At 33.9% G+C, this 24253-nt stretch overlaps 1 protein-coding gene across 42 annotated transcripts in view; it reads right to left on the bottom strand.

The window, feature by feature from the left end:
* The window catches only part of PTPRD (protein tyrosine phosphatase receptor type D), a 2297676-nt gene that overhangs the window by 711830 nt on the left and 1561593 nt on the right, over window positions 1-24253 (bottom strand). The gene's annotated exons all lie outside the window — the stretch shown is intronic.

The following is a 24253-nucleotide window of genomic DNA, read 5'->3' on the forward strand; positions in this document are numbered from 1 at the left end:
GGTTTTATTAATCCTAGAGTAATTACTTTTATTGACTGTGTCATGGTTTTAAAAAATATACAAGTGAGATGCCAATTTTCACAAAAAATTCATCTGAGTGCTTGAATCAGTTTCATTTTGTGCTAATAATATAGCTAATAATATATCATAATGTACAAATTGTTACATATTATGTTTTAGAAAAGTAATTTCCATAACTGGGCTTGAAAGAAAATGTAAAGCATAAGAAATGGCTTTTGCAAGTTTCCTCAGCATCTGTAGTTTCAACAACATATGGATCCTATTTGTTATTGCTATTTATTTGTGCATCTATTTTTAAAGATTCCCAAGTTTAGCAGAATTAAAAATATGGATATCATCTGCATTGCTCCAGACCACTTTATCATAGAATAGTGATTTGTATATAGGTCATCAAGATTTTTTAAAAAGGGAATCTATAGTTATATTTTATGTAGTCAGAGAATTCACTGTTCCTTGATGCCTTTTCTTGGGTCATCTTGAAAACTGATTGTCACACAATGATCCAATCAGCTGTTTGATTGATCTGATTCAGTTCATCCATGGCACCTGGACCAAACATTTCAAGGTCAGGTTATTTCTGTCTGACATTGATGGACATGGCATGCAACATCAAGGGATAAAAAAGAGCCCATTATATTTAAAAAAATGCCCTACACCAAATACATTTCTATTGCTTTGCTTAAAGATAACTGAGACTATCTAAAGTGGAATAATGTTAGCTCAATGATTTCATCTGACTGCAGTATTTGGTATGGATTTGCACAATTAGTGTGGACCCTCAGTCAAATTATTTAAAATCATGATGGTAATAATACTTCATTAAATAACTGTAGTTTTGTGTTCAGAAAAGTGGCCTGAATATAGGATTTGGAAGAACTTGTCTAACACCAAAATGAGCAAATAGCTTATGGATCCAGACAAGCATAGTGATATTATACAATGTCATCCAATTTCACGTTTTACAATAAATTACATAAATGTGCAGGAACTTTTGAATTTCCTGTCCTCTGAACAATCAGTCCCAAACTCATCAGAACTTCCGGCTGATGCATTCAGCTCCCTAATATTCATTGACTATGAATTTACTATGAAATAAACACTCTTTTAGGAGCAGGGGATATAGCAGTATATAAATTAGACAAAACTCTAATTTCTATTGGAGCTGATATTCCATTGGGTAGAGATAGATGATAAAGATATCAAATGAATTATTCAAACACTGTGTTAGGAAGTGATAGTGCTATGGAAACAAAACAGGAGAGGGTGGTTGGGAAATACCTCAGGGTTGGAGGACTCAATTTTAAACAGATCAGGGTATATCTTTTAGAAAAGTGACAGTGGAAAAAATTAAAAAGTGAGAGGGAGATCTATATCAGTGGGTAACATGTTTCAAGCAGACTGTGTAGCCAGTACACAGAGGAGGCTAGACTGTACTTGACATGTTAGAGGAACAATAAGGAGGTCAGCGTAGCTGGAGTGCCATGGAACAGGGAAGTAGTAGTTAGATATAAAGTCAATTCTGTAGGATCTTGTAAGCCATGATAAAGACATTGTCTTTTACTCCAAACATGGTATGAAGTTAATAATGGAGGGTTTTGAACAGAAGGGTGCTAATATCTGAATTATAGTTTAACAGACTTACTTTTCTCACCAAAGTGAAAATAAATTACGGGGTTTCAGGTTAGAATGGAAGAATGTTTAATTAGGAGTGAGATGATGGTGGCATGGATCAGAGTTTTAAATAACAAACTGCTCCTACCACAGATGTTCACTCTGTCCTTAAAATCGTATCTTAAGGTCTCTGGAAGGCTTTCAGAGTTTTTCCACTAGTAGAATCTATTTATGCCAATAATTAATGTAATTTATAAACATAATCCATTTATCTAACTTATTTGTTATTTGTTAAATGGGTTTAAAATAGCACCTAATTCATAAGGTAATGATGAGAAGAATTACATAAGAATATGCATGTAAAGCACAGCACAGTCATCATACAGTACAGCATAAGTTTCTAATATATGCTAGCTGTTATTGTTAATATGATTAGTGGTACAAAATCTATTTCAGTAAAAAAAAAAATATTTACCTTCATTTATTTAGTTCTTCCTTAATTATTCTCAATAATGTTCATTAGTTTCAATATAGCAATCACACATTAGATTTACATCTAATTCTTGTAAATTGTGTCATTAAAATGATTTTCTGTTTGTTCATTGCTAATAAAATAGAAATATGATTGATTTTTGCATGTGGATTGTGAATTCATTTACTTTGATAAATTTATTCATGAATTTTATTTATCTGTAGATTCCTTGGGCTTTCTATACATAAAGTCATATCTTCTGCAAAAATGGCAGTTTTATTTCATCATTCACAATTGCTACACATTTTATTTTATTTTTTTTTCTTGCCTTATTGCAATGGCCAGAGATTTCAGTGCAGTGTTGAATGGAAGTGGGGTAATAGGAATCCTTGTTTCATTTCTCATCTCAATGAAAAAGCTTAAACTATTTTACTATTAGGTTATGATGTTTGCTATAGATTTTTTTTTTTGTGGATAACTTTAATCAAAGATGAAACCTTGAGGTGATCCATATATATGATTGGAGAGATTCAGTTTGCAAATGTTTTGCTTAAGGTTGTTACATCTGCATTCATGAGAGATATTGAGGTTAATATTATTTCCATATATTTTATCTAGGTTTTGATGTCAATGTTGTTCTGCCCTCATAAAATCAATTGAGAAGTCTGTCTTCTTTATTTATTTCCTGGAAAAGTTTGCATAAGGCTGGTGTTACTTCTTATATATGGAAGAAATCACTAGTAAAGCCATTTTGGTCAAAAATTTTCTTTGTGGGAAGTTTCTAAAAATAGATTTAATCTCAAATACAAGAAGAGTCATATTTTCTATTCTTGTATTAGTTTTGGTAGATTGTACTTTTCACAGAATTCATTCACTTTTTGTTAGATTTTCAAATTAATTAAAATATAATTGTTTATAGTTATTGTAGTAGACTGAATAGGGTCCCCCAAAAGATATTCATACATGAATCCCTGGAACCTCAGAATGTGACTTTATATGAAAAACATGGGTCTTTACAGATGTGATTAAGTAAGAATCTTGAGATGGGGAGATTATCCTGGATAAGCAGGGTGGGTCCTAAACACAATCACATGTATCCTTATCAAAGAGAGACATAGAAACAGTTCAGAGACAGAAGAGAAGACAAAAGGAGCATGGGGGCAGAGATTGGAATGATGCAGCCACAAACCTAGGAGTGTTGGCAGCCACCAGAAAATGGAAGAGGAAAGGAACAGATTCTCTAGAATCCCCAGAGCTGCTGGGAGAAGTGTGGCCTTGCTGACACATTGATTTTGCTTCAGTGATACTAATGTTGGACTTCTGGTTAGAACTTCCAGAATTGTGAAAGTATAAATTTCTGTTGCTTTAAACTACTAACCAGATTTGTGGTAATTTGTTACAGTAGCCTCAGGAAATTAATTCAACCTCTAATTTTTGTCAAAATTTTATTACAATCTCTAGTAATACCTGCTTTTTGCATTTCTAATGTTGATAATTTGTGTTTTCTTTCTTTGTGTCTCTCTCTCTTCCTACCCCCACCCCAAACATTAAAAATGTCTGTCACTATTTTGTTAACTCCCTATAACAAGAAACTGCTATACTGGGCGACTGGTTCCTCTCTTTCTCTCCCTCCACAAGGGTTTATCACTTTTATTAGACTCTTCAAACAATTAGCATTTGACTTGTTCTTTCACTCTATTTTAAAATTGTTTTCCATTTTATTAATTCATGCTCTTATCTTTATTATTTCCTTTCTTCTACTTTCTTTGTGTTCAATGTACCATTCTTTTCTCACTAGTTGAAATAAACATCAGGTCGTTCATTGTTCAGTGTCTCTATTGCATTTATTTTTTTTCTCTCTATTGCATCTAAAGCCACAAATTTTCATTTAAACTTTAGCTGTAGCCCACAAGTTTTATGTCACACTTTCATGATTATTCAGTAAAATATATTTTCTGATATCAATTTTCTTTGACTTACAGGTTATTTATATATGCTATGCTTAATTTCTCGGCATTTGAGGCTCTTTTCTTCATCTTTATTTTTTTTTCTTCATCTTTATATATTGATTTCTAGATTAATTCTACAATGATTTTTTTTCAAGATTTATTTATTTATTTTAGAGAGAGAGAGTACAAGCAGGAGGTAGAGGGAGAAGGAGAGAATCTCAAGCAGACACCCTGCTGAGTGCAGAGCCAAATGTGGGGCTTGATACCAGAACCCTGAGATCATGACCTGAGCTGAAATCAAGAGTTGGACACTCAACCGACTGAGCCGCCCAGGCGGCCCTACCATAATTCTTAAACATACCTTGTTATGATTTGAATCCTGTGAAATGCATTGAGATTTACATCATGGTCATCCAGGATATGTTTCATTTTTATAAACGTTCCATATGTAATTGAGAAGAATGTCTACTACCTTAATGTGTGGTATGGCATTCTATGTATTTCAACGAGGATGCATTTCATAACTGCTATTCAAATTTTCTGTATCTTTTTTTTCTACTTGTTTTATCAGTCACTATGAGACATGTTAAAGTCTCCCATGATGATTGTGGATTTTTCTATTGTTTCTTATATTTCTGTCAATGATTTATGTGTGTATTTCTGTCTATATTATTAGAACTAGGAGACATAAAAATTGATGTTTTCTTGAAAAACTGACACTTTTATATTAAGAAATATCCCTCTTTAATTCTAACAATTATTCTTGTCTTAAAGTCTGTTTTGTCTTATATTACTATAGCTATTCCTGATGGGTTTTGGATAATTTTTGTATAATATATCTTTTTATTCCTTTGTTTTCACTCAACCTGTGTCTATATTTCCTTTTACTTAGCTGGAATCTCTTGTATATAGCACAGAGTTGTACATTAGGCCTTTGCTCAAGTCTAATAATCTCTGTCTAATTTTGTGCATGTGATTTAAAAATACATAAGATCTACTCTCTTCCAAAATTTTAAATGCAGGGTACTGTATTAACTATATGCTCAGTATTGTACAGCAGCTCTCTAGCACTTTTTTTCACTTTGTATAACTGGAACTTTATACCCATTGAACAGCAAGTCCCTGTTTCTCCCTTCCTCCAAAGCCTGACAACCATCGATCTACTTTCTGTTTCCGTGAGTTTGACTACTACAGTTACCTCACATACATGGACTCACAGTATTTGTCCTTTGGTGACTAGCTTATTTCACTTAACAACATCTTTAAGGTTTATCAGTGTTGTTGTAATGATAGGATTACCTTCTTTTTTAAAGGCTGAATAATATTCAATTGCATGTATATATCACATTTTCTTTATCCATTCATTTTCTATGGACACTTAGGTTGTGTCTACATCTTGGATATATTGAATAAATGCTACAGTGAATGTGGAAGTGCAAATATCTCTTTGGGATCCTGATTTTAATTTCTTTAGAAACATACCCAGAAGTAGGATTTCTGGATCAGATGGTAGTTTTATTTTTAATTTTTTGAGGATTGTCCATTGTTTTCCATAGCATCTGTCTCATTTTACTTTCTCATCAGCAGTGCTCAGAGTTCCAATTTCTCTGCATTCTCACAAACACTTGTTATTTATTTATTTTGATAAGGACCATCCTAATAGATTTAAAGTAATATCTTATTGTGGTTTTCTTTGCATTTCTGTGATGATTAGTGATCCTGAGAATCTTTTCATATACGTATCACTCATTTGTATGTCTTCTTTGGAGAATGTTTATTTAACTCCTTTGCCCATTTTTAAATCAGGTTATATTTTCTTTTTTGCTATTAGTTATAGGAATTATATATTTTAGATATTAACCCATTATCAGATATGTGGTTTGCAAATATTTTTTTCCCATTATGTAGGTTGCCTACTCACTCTATTGATTGTTTTTGTTGTTGTTGTTGTTTTCTTTTTTCTTTTTGTTGTGCAGAAGCTTTTTAGTTTGATATAATCCAAGTCCCATTGTTTACTTTTGTTTTTTGCTGCTTGTGCAAAAAAAACACTAGTGAGCTGATTCCAACCATACATTAAAAGGATCGTACACTATGACTAACTGGGATTTAGTCCTGGGTTACAAGGATAATTCAACATACAAAAGTCAACCAATTTGATATTCAGTAACAGAATGAAGAATAAAAATCATACGAATATCTCAATAGAAAGAATTTCACAAAATTAACACCTTTTCATGATAAAAACACTCAACAAACTATGAAGAATCACCTCAACATAATAAAGTTCATATATGAAAAGCCCATAACTCATATTGTAGTCAATTGTGGAAAACAGAACATTGGATATTTGGTCCAGTCTCTTCTTCCCATTCCAGGGAGAAGCTGAGAGGGTACTGACTAGTACTCTCTTACTGGGTAGTGCTATAGTGGAAGGATCAATAATGGTGGTAAGGTGCCACAAATTTCCCTACCAGTTTCAATGTACTTGATTTTGTGCTCACTGGGGTGCACAAACATCTCAGCTGGTTCCTGGATTTCTCACAAAGAGAGTTAGCCTCATGTATTGTTGACCCTATGTGTCCCTGAGGGGGAAGTTTCTGGAGCTTCCTATTCCACATCCTGTTGATGTCACATCCTTCTGTCTTTTAATTAAAATATTTGGTATACTTACATTTTACTGGTTTATTTAAATTTAACTTTACTATTTTACACTTTTTTCCTATTGGTCTTAACTATTCTACATTCCGTTCTCTCTTCTTTCTTGCCTTATTTTTATTTTTTCAAGTTTTCTTCAACATTTCCTGATGATTCACAAACCTTTGATGTTACCTCAACTCAATCTTGTGAAGAAAACATGGAATCATTTGTTCTGCTTACTTCCTTTCTAAAAGTTTAATTTCCACTGAAAAATAAGTGATTCCATGGCAATCATTATTAAAACCTACCTTAAAACTACAAGATCTGACTACATTTTTGCATGTATCTACATAACTTAATAATTAAGTTTCTAAAACATTACTATTTATGTTTGACTTTTTGTGCTTTTATGTTTCTGCCCCTCTGATTCATTGCCCTTCTTTTGTTCATTTTGTTTATTATTCATGATGTATGTATCGAATAATATACAATTTTTTTTAGGTATAAACAGTCTGTGAGTTTTATTCAAGTGTACCTCTTCCCTCAATGCTTCTTGCCTCTTTCCTTCCTTAGTGGGTACTTATCTTCCATATTTTTGTACTCCAAGTTTTTCAAGAACATTTTCAATTAATCCCTTGGTTATTGAAAAGAATTACATTTTTTAATTAAATGCTTTTATTTTATAAAAGTGTAGATTAACATGTAATTTCAAAAAATAATACAGAGAGATTCTTTGTAACTTTTCCCCAATTTCCCTCAATGGTAACATCTTGCAGACTTGTAGTACAATAGCACAACCAGAATATTGACATTGATACAATCTACTGTTCTTATTTAGATTTTCCCAGTTTTCTTTTTACTTCTTTGTGTATGTGTGTGTATTTAATTTTATGCAATTCTATCATGTGTTGGTTTCTGTATCAATGACTAGAGTCAAGATACAGAAAAGGGCCATCACCTCAAGGATCCTTCATGTTGCCCCTTTATAACCACACTCACCTCCTTTCTCTCCAACCACCTGTCTCTGGCAACCACTACTCTGCTCTTCATCTATAATTTTATCATTCCAAGAATATTATATAAATGGATTCAAACAGTATATAGTCCTTTGGGATTGTTTTTCTTCACTTAACATAATTCCTTTGAGAGTCATCCAAGTTGTTGAGAATATCAACAATTTGTTCCTTTTTATTGCTGAATACTAGTCCATGGTATGGGCATACTATTGTTTGCTTCCCATTCAGTTGTTGAAGGACATCTAGGTTGCTTCTAGTTTGGAAATAGTATGAATAAACCTGCTATGAACATTCATTTGCAGGTTTTTATTTGAGCCATGAGTTTTCATTTCCCGCAGATAAATGCCTAAGAGTGTAATTGTTGGACTATGTTGTAATTGCATGTTTTGTTAAAAGAAATTGCTGTTTTCTTGAATGGCTGTGCCATTTTGCATTCCCACCAGCAATGTATGAGTGAGCCTTGAGTTTGTTTTAAAACTTCTAACATTCACTACCATCCAGGATTTTAATAACTGATTTGGTGTCACTTTTTACATTTTATCTCCAGGATACCCAGTTAAGCTCTTTTTCATCTTTATCTTGAAATTTATATTTTCATGAAATTTCTTTATAAGAATCTGTTTAGGTGTTTTTAAATAGTTTTAAGTGATAAGAAAATAGCTTTATTATGTCTAGTTTTGTAATTGTATTTCAAATACACAAAGGAAAATAGGAACCACCTTCTTAAGAAAAAATAATTAAGGATATGTCTTTATTCTATAAGAAACAAGAGTGTAGTGCATTTGAAAACCTAAAGGAAGGTAAAAAAAAATTACTATACTTAAGTAAATCTTTTCCAAGGTGAAATTCTAAATTTCTAAGATGATAATTAATTTGAGTGAAATAAAAAGATATTTAAACACTGTTGCTAAGTAAAAATGACTTCAAACTTTTCTATTTTTTCAAAATGGAAGCAGAATTAATTTATTTATAAATAAATGCTTAGTAAAAGAGCAAAAAATATAGAAAGGTATAAAAACAGAAAATAAAATTATCCATAATAGTATTCATAGAAAATTGGCTTTCATACATTCACTACTTAAAGATCTTTGTGACTAGAATGAGTTATTTTGGAATAAGAGAAAAGTGGTTAATTTTAGGATATGGGATTTAAGTGGAAGAAATATAAGTTTCATTTCAAAATTTTACTGATATAATGTAAAGGTCACAAACTCAAAGCATGAAAAGTTATCATGGTGCTACCTTAGCGGTTAAATTACAACCCCAGATACCTGGTTATAGCCTCTTTTTGAGAACTTCAAGCTAACAAAATTATTAACTCTTTTATTAAATGTCAATTATTTAGTTTCTTGGAGTGATCAATGTAGTGCCTGACTTAGCTCCTCCTAAACTTGGCTATCTTAAATTGAGTTTACGAAAATAGTACTAGAATGTGAAGATGAAAGAAATGTGTATACCTCTTAATTTAATACAGAAAACACAGGGATTCTCCACAACCTGTCCTGGAAGCATTGAAAAAGGAGCAATATAAGAATGAGTTCACTCCAGCAAGTGCCAGATTCAATCACCCAGCTATTGTGTAATGTCAGTTTGAGGATCATCTATTGCTTATTATTTCACGTAGGAGCAAAATATATATATATATATATATATGGCCTTTTGCCCAATTGTCTGCCAGAGATTACAGTTTAAAGTAAATCAACACTTTATTGTAAAATATTTCCCTACTTGTTCCTTCACTGAACAAAGTCCTTGAGGAATCAGTCATGTATTTCAAGTATAAGCAGAACTTAGGAGACCAGCTGAGCTACATAACTCTCAGCATTTTATTTATTCACAAGGAAATCTTGACTTAAATTAGCTACATTCTGCCTCGGCTTCACTTGATTATCTAGATTTACACAGAGGTTGGAGAAGCAATTTATGCAATTCAAAGATGCCAACTTGTCAAAGAGTAAATCAAGGTGATTTTCATAAAGCCCATTTTACATAAGGGGTCTGGTACTTTTACAAGAAATATTATGCTGTTTTCCTCTCATTCCTTTGTAGAGGTATGGAAATATTGAGATAAATTATTACACATTCTTATTGTTATTTCTCTTTGAGTATAGATACCTATATTGATTCAAATGATTCAAAAATTTCCAGTTGATCCAGTCAACTTTACCAAAGTTCTAGAGGCACTAATATACAAGAAGTTGAAAGTTGAGGGGAAATCGGAGGTGGAGATGAACCATGAGAGGCTATGGACTCTGAGAAACAGACTGAGGATTCTGGAGGGGAGAGGGGTGGGGGGATGGGTTAGCCTGGTGATGGGTATTAAAGAGGGCACGTTCTGCATGGAGCACTGGGTGTTATACGCAAACAATGAATCATGGAACACTACATCAAAAACTAATGATGTAATGTATGGTGATTAACATAACATAATAAAAACAAACTAATGATATAATGTATGGTGATTAACAAACATAATAAAAAAATAAATAAATAAAAAAAGAAAGTTGAGGGTAAATTCCCTTTTATTTTGCATGTTTAACAAAGGAGAAGAAACCCATCTTGTTCTGTATAATTTTTCCTTGATTAGTTGTATTCTTAACAGAAAATGTAATTTTTACCTAATCTTTGGGAATTTCAGTCATAGGGACACATTATCTGCTCTTACTACTTCACTCAGGTGAAGATCCTACAATCACTGCATTTTGATGTTGTATGGAAACTTCAAAAATTGTTTAGTTCAAGGTTTGTATTTATCTTTATTTTGTAAGTGAGATACTTAATGTGCTAAGCAACCAGTCCAGTTTAAGCACTAATAAGTGAGAGATAAAGCTAAAAATCAGACTACCTTAGTACTTGTAGTACTTAGTGCTTAACTGCTTGTTTCCCTACACAAATAGTGCTGCCTGTAAAGGGTTTGGGAAAACACATTTAATCCTTTCTGTAGTAGACAGAACCTAGGGTGACCCTGATGGCCATTTCCCATCTCTCTGCATCCCTAATGTTCATGCTTTGTATAATCAATCCTTTTGAGTGAAGACATGCGAGTTGTTTTTGAAGAATAGAATATGGCAAAGGTGAAGAGATATTGCAGATATGTAATTTATGTTCTAAATGTATTGGTTTTGAGTTAATCAAAAGACCTCCTGAGAGGCCTGACTTAATCTGGCAAAAACCCTTAAAAGAGGGACTAGGCCCCCACTCTGAGGTCAGACTCCAAACAGGAGAGATTTTCCTGGCTGGCTTGATGAAGTAAGCAGCCACACTAAGGAAGCACAAGTGGCAAGACACTGCAGGTGGCCCCTGGAAACTATGGATGGTCTCTTGCACCTGTGGTTGGTCTCCAGCCTACAACCAACAGCAAAAAGCAGCGGCCCTCAGTCACACACACACACACATACACACACACACACACACACACACACACACACACACACACAGAATTTTGACAACAACCAGAATGAGATTGGAAATAAATTCTCCCCAAGGCAAACCTACAGTTGAAAACAGATCCCAAACAATGCTTTAATTGTAACCTTGTAAGATCTTGAAGAGAGAACCCAACTAAGACAAACCTCAACTTGTGACTCACAGAAACTCTGAGATATTAGTGTGTGTTGTTTGAAGCTGCTAAATGTGTGGCAATTTGTTATTCTGCTACTTACAGACAGACGGACAAACGAAACACCTATTGTGCTTGAAGTGAGAGTCTTCATTTCTATTGAAAGAAAAATGTTTTTAACCTATTTGTGTATAACACTTAGAAATGGTCCACTCCTTTGTAGTCTTGTTTCTTGTATCGCACTCATTTCTCAACATTGCTGCACCTTTATCTCAGAGCTTTGGCCAGACTAAAGAAGTGATTATATCCTCAGGCAGTGGTTCCCAGACATCTGATTTCACAAAACAAAATAATTTTAAAATATATTTTGGGGACAGACATAGTAGTATCAACCTTTGATTTTATAACATAATGACATTTCAAAACCATCAACTAGTATCTAATAATTTTATCATTAAAAAAAACAAAGTATAATACCAAAAGTTATAGTATGGGCATGATCTCAGAATAAAGAAGAATCTTTCTCAAGAAAGAAGTGTTTGAAACTTACACACACACAGACACACACTCACTAACTCTTTAATTTTCCCATTTGCTTTCAACTACAACAGACAAAACATTGTCACAGACTCATACCAAACTATAGACTATCATTTGAAAGCTATTCTTGTAGGTAGAAGTTTTAAAAACCATTGTATAGAGCATTGACATTCTTTGCTATTTCTTTCAGGCTGCTTATTGACTTTCTGGATTAAGGTGCTTTTCCTAAGGAGTGAACTGGAAATATATGTTGTCTTTTAATTCCCTATTAATTATATCTTTAAAAAAATCTCTTCATTTATAAGGTAACACCTATTCACTAGACACAATTCTGTATACTCAGTCTGTATTATATCATTGAATCTTCATTACAGTCCAATGATTTGTGTTAATATGATTATCTCCATTTTACAGAGGAGGGATCTTAGGCAATGAGGACTTACATAACTTTCCGAAGTGATCTTAAGTTACTGAGCCCACACTTTTAAACACTATATTACTATATGGAGTTGGATTTTACTTTGTATATCTCCCTTCTTTTCCATATTGGTTCACACAAAAACTGAAGCAAAAAATAGATGGTCATTTGGTGGAAAAGAAGGCATAAGAAAGTTATGCAACAGGGCAAAGACAGTCTCATCAATAAATGGTGCTAGAAGAACTGAATACCTGGATACAAAAAAAAAAAAAAAAGAATCTAGACATAGACCTTATATCATTTACAAAAATTAACTCAAAATGGATCATAGACCTGAATATAGAATGTAAAACTACAAAACTCTTAGAAGATAACATAGGAGAAAATCTAGATGATCACCTTTTTCAATACAACACTAAAGTATGAACCAGGAAAAAATTAATCGATGAACTGGGCTTCGTCAAAATTACAAGCTTATCCCCTGCTAAAGACAAGATCAAGAGAATTAGAAGGTAAGCTACAAACTGGGAGAAAATATTTGCAAAAGACACACATGTGATAAAGGAATTTATTCCAAAATATAAAAATAAATCTTAAAATTAATAAGAAAACAACCTTATTTAAAAATAGGTCAAAAACCCTAACAGATACCTCACCAAAGAAGATATACAGATGGCAAATGAGCACATGAAGAAATGCTCTACATGACATGTCTACAAAGAAATGTGAATTGAAACAGTGAGATACCATTACACACCTATTAGAATGGCCCAAATCTGGAACACTGACAATACCAAATGCTGGTGAGGATGTGGAACAACAGGAACTCTCCTTCATTGCTGGTGGGAATGCAAAATGGTACAGTTACTTTTGAAAAGTGTTTGTCAGTTTCCTACAAAACTACACATACTCTTACCATATGATCCAGCAATTGTGCTCCTTGGTATTTATCCAAAGGAGTTTAAAACACATGTCTATACAAAACCTAGACATAGATGTTTATAGCAGCTTTATTTGTAATTGCAACAACTTAGAAGCAACCAAGATATCCTTCAGTAGGTGAATGAATACATCAACTGTGGTACATCTAGATAATGGAATATTATTTAACACTGAAAATAAATTAGCATGAAGCCATGAAAAGACTTGGACAAACCTCAGATACATGTTACTAGGTAAAAAAATTCAATCTGAGAAAACTGCATAGTTTATGATTCCAACTATAGCACAGAGACAATATAAAGATCAGTGATTGCCAGGAGTGAATGTATGGGGAATGAACAGGAGATCACAGAGGATTTTAGGGCAGTGAAAATACTCTATACGATATTATTATGATGGATATGTCATTATGCATTTGTCCAAACCCATTGAGTGTGTAACACCAAAAGTAAACCCGAAGGTAAACTATGGACTTATGGACTTTGGGTCATTATGATGTGTCAGTGTGGATCTAACTAACTAGCTAGCTAGCTAGCTGAATATATATTTATGTATATATATATATTGGATTCAGATTCAAGCAAGATTTATTTACTTCCCATTTTGTGTCAAAGACTGTGCAAGACATTTTCACATGTGTTCTAATTATTTAACAGTCATAAACTTATAGACTCTTCAGTCTGATATCTTTGAATAATATCTCTGAGACTGTATGTATAGGACAATATAGTACTTTTTAAATAAAATACACTGTGATTTTTAATTTTATGTGCCCACTTGGCTTGACTACAATGTCCAGTTGTTTGGTCAAACACCTGTCTTGATGTTATTGGAAAGGTATTTTTTAAAGGAGATTAACATTTACCACCAGTTGACTTTAAGTAAAACAGTTTGTCCTCCATGATGTGGATGGGCCTCATCCACTTAGTAGAAGGCCTTAAGAGCAAAAACAGAGATCTCCCAGAGAAGGAATTATGCTTCCAGATTGCAACATAGAAATTCTGCTTGACTTTTCAGTTTTCAGGCTCAAGATTTACAACAGCAACTCTTATCTGAATCTCCAGGCTGCTGACTTGTCCTATGGATTTTAGATATGCCAGCTCCCACAAACTCATTGAAATGTGTGTCAATTCCTTAAAATAAATCTCTGCCTCTCATTCTATGTATATCCTATTGGTTCTATTTCTCTGGAGAACTGCAACTAACACATATACCAAGTAAGCTAAAAGTCAGTTCTAATTCTTCAAAATCCATTAAGAAAACCTCATTGGTCATTTTTGGCATGATAGCCCACACTTAACATATAATTTACTGAATATAACAGTAGGTACCCTGGCTGTGTAATCTTAATATCATCAATTCCTCACTTGTAAAATGAGGACTGATTATAGTACTGCCTGCCAGAGAATTTGTGAGAATTAAGTGAGATAATCTATGATGTCTTGCACAGTGCCTGACACACCTAAGACCTCCTTACATATGAGCTATTTTATACCCTTAAAATCACCCTGGAAATATACATTATTTATAAATAAGGAAACTGAAGCTGAGAGAGGTTAAGTAACTCTTAAGACATTAACATAATTTCTTTGATTGTGAAATGATGGCTACATTTCCTAACACAGCTTCTTCTTCCTGGGTTTTGTTATTCTTTCAGTATTATAAACCTGCTGATAGCTGAAATACTAAATTTACATAAAGAAAAACTGAAAAGAGAGGAAGACTAGCACAAGATATAAGAAGAGTAAGAAATAATGTGTAAAAATGGTCATTAATACTGAAAACACTTCAGGATCCATTCACATAAGAGGAAATTTTGGTCACTTTCAATATACAGCAGTTTTTTGGATTGATAAAGGAGTTCTTGTGGAATTCCGCAAAGTGATCATAAATTGAGGTTTAATTGGTTCTTTCCATTTGTCCATATGTTTTATGTACATCTGGTAGAATTAGTGTTGACTGAAATATAGATCAATATGAGTTGATGACATGAAGACATGAATGATTATATATATTTAATCTGGTTAGTATTTTATTTAATATTAACATATAAATAAATATCGTATCTAAAATAATCAATTTTAGGTCAAATTTAGAGTGAGTTTTGAGGAATTAATAGTGAAATTTAGTTTAGGGCAATTTTGGGTTAAAAATATTATATTATCCTATTACATACCCTCTCAAAGATATTGATAATATAGAACAAAGGTTGTCTCGTAAAGGAAAAAATATTATGGGTGCATATTTCTCCATGATTTCTAGAAACAGAGTAGGACTGAATCCAAATGGCTGACATGATCTTGAATAAACTTGATGGTTTTAATTTCCTAATACAGTAAGTCTTTTCCATTTCTGACTCTGGTGATTTTATGATTGAGCAAACTGAATATAAAATGTGGTTGGCTGCTCTCGATTAAAGCATACACATGTATGAACACAAGTCTATTATTCTTTATGTGTAACTTAAGGGTTTAAAAACTGGCTTAAAGAGCCAGTTTTCTGAGACTAGTAGAGGACAGTGTCACACAAAGTTTTGTGAGTATATGTGCATATCTATGCTCTACTTTTAACAAGCCATGGTTAGGGAGCTATGTGAAACATCACTTTATTGGATTAACCATGTGTGACTGGTCACAGTTATAGACATAGATATGACTACACATATACGATAAAGCTGAAGAAAATGGAAAATTCCTTGGAAAAGTGAGAAGAAATGACCCATGCTTAACCTGAGTTAATTTTGTGTTCTCATAGTATACCCACTACCCTCTTCCCCCCAGTTCTGTCTCCTTTACTCCTTTCTCTCAAGCTTGAGTGAACTCTGGTGCAAACTGTGGAGGATGTGTCCATCTGGCTTTAATCTAGAGAGAATTAGTAAGAAAAGAGAAAAATTTATGTTTTTCTTTCTATAAAAAATATACTGGATTTCTGCTCAAATATATTCAAGGACTTGAAGTTTTCAATAGCCTATGAGATTTTCAAAGATCTCCATGTAAAATATGAGTCTTTAAAATTAAACTCACTGGTTCTAGAACACAAAAAAGGAAACCACAATATCAAAATGAATAAATGTTTAATTAAAGTCTGCATAACATTATGTCACTTCATTAATTATTAAATTTAGTATTCATAAAAGATTTATTACATTTGAAAACAGTTTAGTGGATAAATTTTTCCACTTTTCAAGAATTTCTAAGTCCACAAAATGTCAAAAAACATAGCCAATCATAAATTATGTCAATAACACATAGCCAAATAATTTCAAAAGCAAATTCATGACATTTCTTTCCTTAAATTTTATAGTAAATAATTAGTGTTGAATGTGAGTGTGCTTTCATATGTTTACGATTATGCATGCTGTGCCTTCCAAAAGGGCTGACCAAGTTCTTAAGGCAGCTTCACTTTTAATTCATCCATTGCTGTGCCATGATAGAAAAGAAAGACATATTTGGTTCATGTTTTCTTGCTTTAAAACCTTTCAAACTAGTGAGGATCTTAGACTGTGTTCTCTGGAAGCAGTCTCTGGGCAGAGTCCTGAGTAGAAGGGTTACTGTGGAGTATTCTCAGAAGATATACCTGTAAGGAAGGGTGGAAGGCAAACTGGGCAGAGGGAGAATCTGTCTGCACTGTGGTTGTGAAAGAGGGCTCAGCTGATTACACTGAGCTCTGGAGCCAGGATGGCTCTTCAAAGCTGCCCCAAATTATGTCAGGGAGCAAGGCCTTCAAATCCCTCCAATCAGCCAGTTATAGGTCACATCTTCCCTGGGAGGGACGTAAACGTTGGCAAGCAGCTCTAGACAGCTGAGAGAAACACATTAGTGACAAAATCTGGAGATGGAACATCACAGTATGTATACACTCTAGGGAGTATCAGATTACCTCCCACCAAAATTCAGTCCTTATGTTGCAGTTGTAGACAAAGGTATACTTTGGGGGGAGGTGGGATTTCATCCAGTTCAGTAGTTTATATTTTGAGCATTTATTACTAGGCTAGACTCCTGAATGCATTATATTATTTATTTTTCAATATATGAATCCTACTTTAAAGAATAGGAAATTCACGTCTAGTGAGTTGATGTAACTTGTCAGAATTCACACAAGGTGTAAGACATGATTGACAAAATTATTCCCAATCTCTTTGACTCTGAAGTCCAGATTTTCCTCCCCAATTTACCATGTTGCCACTCCAGTCCAGAACAAGTTGTTAAAAATCTTTTAAAATATATGCAAAAATAATGTAAAATTATGCCTAGTAAAGTGAAGAAAAGCCATACATGAATACTAATTTCACTGTAAATATAGTTTGCTACTATGTACCACATGCTGTTTGAATTACTTCCCTTGAATAGACTCTTCACAACTCTAAAAGGGATATACTATCATGTTATTATCCCCTCTTTAGAGATTGGTAAAATAAGGTATGGACAGGGTTAGGTGAGTTCCCAAGGTTATACAGCTTTAAGTAGAAGACTTGGCATTAGTCTCTTGCGGTGTGACTCCAGATACTCCTGCTTAATCACAAAGCTCTGTGCCTCTTTGGGTTAAGTGTTGATGTTTTATGATTTAAGTGCTGGTATACCACATTTCTTTCTTTACAAAAGAAAAGTGTTTCTATTGACACACATTTCTGGGAGCCAAAGTCAACGTGTATAATATCCAGAAATTTTCAAGGACTAAAAATGAACAGACTCTGAGAGTGTTATTTTTAAGCAGAGGTAATGCTTTGGCCTTTGTCCCTCACAATGGTAGTAATAAAAGTATACTCCAAATGACACATGTATAGCAAAATGTGGGCAAGATTTTGAAGTAGGCCACTCTACAAAAGAGGAAAGGTAGTTAGAAACATAGTTCAAGGACTGTTGTTTTGATCTCTCATCAAAAGAGCCATCTAAAAAAATCTCTACATCAAAATATCAACATTGTACTTTCTCTTATTTATTTTTTAGACACTATCTTACGTGTGTGTGTGTGTGTGTGTGTGTGTGTGTATTTTAAGAATAAAGGATGGAAGACACATTTAGCGAGCCATCTCGAGCATATATGGGGCAAGATGATTTTTTTTCTCCAAAAATATTGTTTTTTTTAAAGTTCCTCTGCTTTCCAATGCATCAAACATTAAAAAGGAGGTATTGATTAAAGTGTATGAGTCAGTAGTAATATTATAGTTATTTAATTAGAAAACAAAATTACTGGGGCGCCTGGGTGGCTCAGTTGGTTGGGCGACTGCCTTCGGCTCAGGTCATGATCCTGGAGTCCCTGGATCGAGTCCCACATCGGGCTCCCTGCTCGGCGGGGAGTCTGCTTCTCCCTCTGACCCTCCCCCATCTCATGTGCTGTCTCTCTCATTCTCTCTCTCTCAAATAAATAAATAAAATCTTAAAAAAAAAAAAAAAAGAAAACAAAAAAAGAAAACAAAATTACTGTGGCTATTTACAAGTCTGAGAAGTACTTGTGAGTTTTTGATCAACACTTAGATAAAAGAACTGTCTCTTATTATAATGGCATTGTGCTAATGATCAAAACTGAGAAGAACAATGAAACATAAACGTATTATATTTTAAATTATTTTACAGCCATATAGGTAGGATTGCAAGAATAAATACTCTTGCCACTAAGAACAAATATTTTATACTAATTATTTCCTATGTCTCAGAGAATTTTTTAGTATTAGTTAAGGTTAAAAAAAAATAGTGTCCTAATTCTTGCTTTAAGACATGCACTATGCATGTGTAAACTTTGATGGGTACTAATGGACACCTCTTTCTAGCTTTGACCCGTAGGTTGGAAATAACAGCTTGTTGTTATTTTCAGAGAGAATAAGATCCATTTCTAAACATTTTAGAAATCTCAGGGCTTTTTTCTCCTTATAAATAGACAAATAAATGGCTACATTAGCAATTGCACTTCAATGTGAGCCAAGGACATTTTTAAAATGTCACAACTCAGGGTTAACACTCTTATTTTTGACACTTGGCCTTCAGATTTTTCTTCTTAATTGTCTGTTTGTTGCCTCATTGCTATATACAGGGATTTAAGGTCAAACACATCTCTTTCCTGCATTGCCATAAGACAGAGTGTCCAAAAGTTTTAAATATTTCATATATTGTGGGCTACCAGACTTTCCCAAATTCTATACTAGTTTCAACCTTTTGGATAGAGGGAGGTCATCTGCTCAGACCAAAATTGCCCCCAGAAAGGATTGTCAGTTACTTGATTCCAACTACAAGCTGCTTACTTTTTAGCAGATGCTTGGGGTTTGTTTTTCTAGACCAGTGGAAACAATTTGGGCTAGTTTTGCGAAAGCAAATATGAATGCAGCCTACACATAGTTGTGTGCTGCTATATAAGAAATAGATTACATTGTCAAGGTGATGTTGTTAAAGATTAACTGACTGACGCTAATAACTGGGACTTAAATTTTCTTTTTAAATCAGGATCACTTCCAGAGTGGCACCAAGTGAACTGAAGTGTGCCTCCATACACTGTCCGTTTAAGAAGTCTTAAATACAAAGATAAATAACTAAATCTATTGGCATAGAATATTGAACTTCTTGCTGGCTCATACCACCCACTGAGAACAATAGAGAATGAAAACATCATGTAATGGTTGTTTTAACATTGAAATTCTCAGCTCAATCAAGAATCCATGCCATTCATTACCCATTCAGCAAATACATATCAATAATATTTTATATCCCACATATTTGGCAAGTTACGAGGGAAACAAAGGAAAAAGTTGTTTTTCCTCAAGAAAGTCTGGGAGCCTAAAGACTGATTTCTGTGCCACATGGCTCTCTGTATATGATTTGCTTTTGTCTCTCCCATTAGATTATTATGATCTTCATAAATCATTATAAGCACCAAAATGCATACTAAGTCCTTAACTGCCTTTCCAAGGGTATGTTATATTTAAGCCATAGTCCCTCTGTCCTTACTTCCTACCCCAGTTATGGAATGTGGTTTTACACTGTTCTTAAAAAAAAAAGTAAGTGGCCAAATTCTGTATATCAATAGAACCCCATCCCTTGACCACAGATGAAATGACTAAGGATAGGCAAACTATTCCATGATTGACAATTTGTGAGCTAAACAATGACACCCTATGTGGCTTTGGGAAAGGCTTTATCCAACTATGAACAAAAGTGATTGGTTAAGTTAGTCACAAACTTTCTCTGGGGAATTTGACCCAGTGAAACAGAAAGTTTACTGTAGCAAGCTGAAGCAAGAAGAGGTATAGAGGAAAGATAGTATGTAGGAACAATAGGGCAGCAAAAGCTCTGAATAAACACCATGACACAGAGAAGAGAAATAATGAAATACAGTCATCGTGGCTGAAGGGATATACAGAGAGAATGGCAGGCTCACTTTTTCTAATTATATCAGAGCTGCAAATTCCTGGAAAAGCTAAAACCCTGACTTCCATGATCTCTGAATTGGCCATGCATCTACTCCTTGAATTTCTCTCTCCATTACTTCTCCATTATAGTCTTCTAATATCCATTATTTAACATGAATTTAGTGAGTTTCTGTCTCTTTCTGAAATAGTCTAAAATATTTCATTACCACAAATGTGAAAAATATCTACAAAATGCCTTAATGAGTTACCAAAGCAAGGTGCTTGGCCCTGAAGGGTTTGCAATATATTGTCAGAAATAGAATGTGCATAAAGGAGAAGATAAATCACAAATAATGAATATATATATATATATGTACATACAGTCCATGATTAATAATTTTTCAATAATCTTTAGATATACCCAAGAATGAAGATAGTTGTGATATATTCCTGAATGCAGCCGCTGTAACCCTGTGTGTTCAGGGAGAATGTTTTCCCATGAACAAATGTGTATGGCATTTCAAAGAGGAAGAATTCAGAGCCAGGACTGAAATATGAGAAATTATAGATAAATGTTTTAAAGAAAGATAAGAGAAACTTAAAAAAAGGTTGAATGCCAGCTAAGTTGGTTCCATTACTCTAGAATTCATCACATATATGATCTCACTTAATCCTTATGAAAAACTCTGGGAAGTAAATATTCTAAACTATAAAAATTAATTAAAAATATATTATTTGTTTCAGAGGTACAGGTCTGTGATTCATCAGTCTTACACAATTCACAGCACTCACCATAGCACATACCCTCCCCAATGTCTATCACCCAGCCACCCCATCCCTCCCACCCCCCACCACTCCAGCAACCCTCAGTTTGTTTCCTGAGATTAAGAATGCCTCATATCAGTGAGATCATATGATACATGTCTTTCTCTGATAATACATTATGTGTTAAAAAAAAAAAAAGAAGATAGTAGGAAGGGAAAAATGAAGGGCGGGAATTGGAGGGGCAGATGAACCATGAGAGACTGTGGACTCTGAGAAACAAACTGAGGGTTCTAGAGGGGAAGGGGGTGGGGGATGGGTTAGCCTGGTGATGTGGTATTAAAGAGGGCACGTATTGAATGGAGCACTGGGTGTTATACACAAACAGTGAATCATGGAACATTACATCAAAAAAATAAATAGATATAAATAAATAAATAAATAAATTTTATAAAAGTGAGGCTCAGGGAGTTTGCAGTAACTTCTACAAGGTCAAGCTTGCAAATGAAATTCATTGCTTTCTGGCTATAATGCTCTCATTCCTTTCATTTAACTAAAACACCTGCTCTTTATTTACCATAATTGTCTACTGTCAGAAAGAGCATAAAATCCTCTTGCCCACAAGAACACTTGACTCTTGATTCTTGTTGCCTTTACTTTTATCTTGAACCTTCTAGAAAGCAAATCCCTGCCAAATTGTAAATGCTGTCAAAGAAGGAACTATCTTCACTTAACAAAATGGGTTCTGGGCATGCAGTCAGTGGCCAAGAAATATATGTTGAACAAATGCTTTAATGGACATTTATGCTTTACAAATATTATCTCAGATTATCCTAAATCAACATTGGCTATCCACATGCAGTTTTGCTTCGCTTACTGCAGTTGCAAAAAGGCAGATTTTCTTACTATTTCTGGAGAGGCTAACTCACTTAAAAATTTAAGCCTGTGGGCTCTAGAGACAGTATCTGTATTTAAAACCTGACTGCCACTTCACAGTTGTGTTGCTTTAAGCATGTTATTTAGCCTTTCTAGTCTCAGTTTCCTCAACTATAATGAGTTAATAGCAGATAATGATATATGTTTTGTGTGAATATTACATGAGTTAATACTGTGAAATATTTAAAACAGTGCCAGGAAAATGATAAGCAATCAATAAATTTGAGCTATTTCAAAAGACCTCCAACAGTTTTCATTCAATACTACTCTTATTTTTACCCCTTAGTACAGGGCAGGCCTTTCCCAGATCAGTTGTGACTTACCAGAGGAGTCAGCAGAACCCTATAATGTGGCTGTATGCATGTGTCTGTGTGTGTGGAGGTGGGCAGGATGAGGGTTATCTCTGTCTTGAAGGACCTGGCAGAAGTTAATAGATATCTTTTTTGAAAAGGAGCCTTCTGTAAATGCTCAAATAATAAATTTTTTAGACTTTGTGAGCCTTATAGTCTCTGTCACAACTTCTCAACTCTGCTGTTATACCATAAAAACAGTCACAGAAAATAGGTAAAAAAATGAGTGTGACTGTGTTCCAATAAAACTTTATTGACAAAAACAGGCAGTGGGCCAAATTTGGCCCAAGGGTCAGAGTTTCCTGACTTCTGCTAGAGATAATGACAGGAGGCACAGTGTTCAGATAATAAGTACACAGCTGGGACAACTGCTTCCCAGATACATCTTGAATATTACTATGTCATCAGGGGCAGATCACTTAAACTATATGACCAAAGTTTCTCATTTGTGAGTTGGAACAAATGCTTCATGGAGATCCTTTCAGATTAAGTCTCTACTAACTTTTAGTATGCAAAGGCCTAGAAATCCCATGTAGCAAAACCAAAATTACTCTTCTATTAAGATTACTAAATTTTCCCCTCCTCTCCTTCTAACAGGAATCCTGCTTTGCCTACTTAAGTTCTCTTCCCCAACCTTGCTTGATTGATGATTTTGAGATTTTATTATATGGAGTAAGTAGAAAAGGGTGGAGGTAGGAGGATAAGATGGACATACTTGCCAGGGATGAATAAAATAGTTTTGTGAAAGGTTCCAAAGGTGAGAAATGAGGCAATATCTATAACATAACATAACATAACATAACAGAATAGAATAGAATAGAATAAGAATAAGAATAGAATAGAATAGAATAGAAGAATAGAATAGAATAGAATAGAATAAGAATAGAATAGCAGAAGGGGAACAGTGATGCTGTAACATATTTATTCTTTTCACGGTGTCTGAAAATTGCAAAGAGAAAAGTTTATTTTGATTTTTTTGCTTTTTGTTTGTTTTTGTGATTTAAATATTTTATCTTTTAAAAGGTGGTTACTTTTTAAAAATGTAATACCACGGTTATAGGAGTGTATAGAGGTGACACATCTTTTCCTTAACCATGCTTCTTTTTATCTTCCTCACAAAGGTAAAAATGTTTGCTAAGCTCATAGTTAATGATGTGAAAAGATGTCGGCAAACTTTTTCTCCAAAGGGCCAGATAGTAAATATTTTAGGCTTCACAGGTCACAAAGGATCTCTGTCACATATCTGTTCTTTTACAACCTTTTAAAAATGCAAAATCCATTGTTGACTTGCACCATACAAAAACAGATGGGGTCAAATTTGCTTGCCTGCAGTAGTTTGCCAACCTCAGGGATAAAATACCTATTTTCTGACCTGTCTGGGAGATTGCTCCCTTCAGGCTTTTTGACAGTCTGCTGCCTGAAGTAGAGAAAGGCCTTATTTACAATTGAATGTGGTGTGTGACAAAAGTAGAAATGGAGAGAGTTCCTGCTCATTTTTCCTGTTCATTTTCCATTCACTCATTAAATAAATTTGTTGAGCACCCACAATGTACACTCTTAAATATCTTTGTGTTTGCAGAGATTTCCAGTGTTTCTTTCTTAAACACATGGTTCCTGCAGTTTCTCTCAACCTGTAATTATCAGTTCTTTATATTCATGTTTTAGGGCAGATCAGGAATAAAATCTCTACTAGCACTCAAAAAA

This window comes from Halichoerus grypus, chromosome 14 (genome assembly GCF_964656455.1).
Source record: "Halichoerus grypus chromosome 14, mHalGry1.hap1.1, whole genome shotgun sequence".
NCBI lineage: Eukaryota > Metazoa > Chordata > Mammalia > Carnivora > Phocidae > Halichoerus > Halichoerus grypus.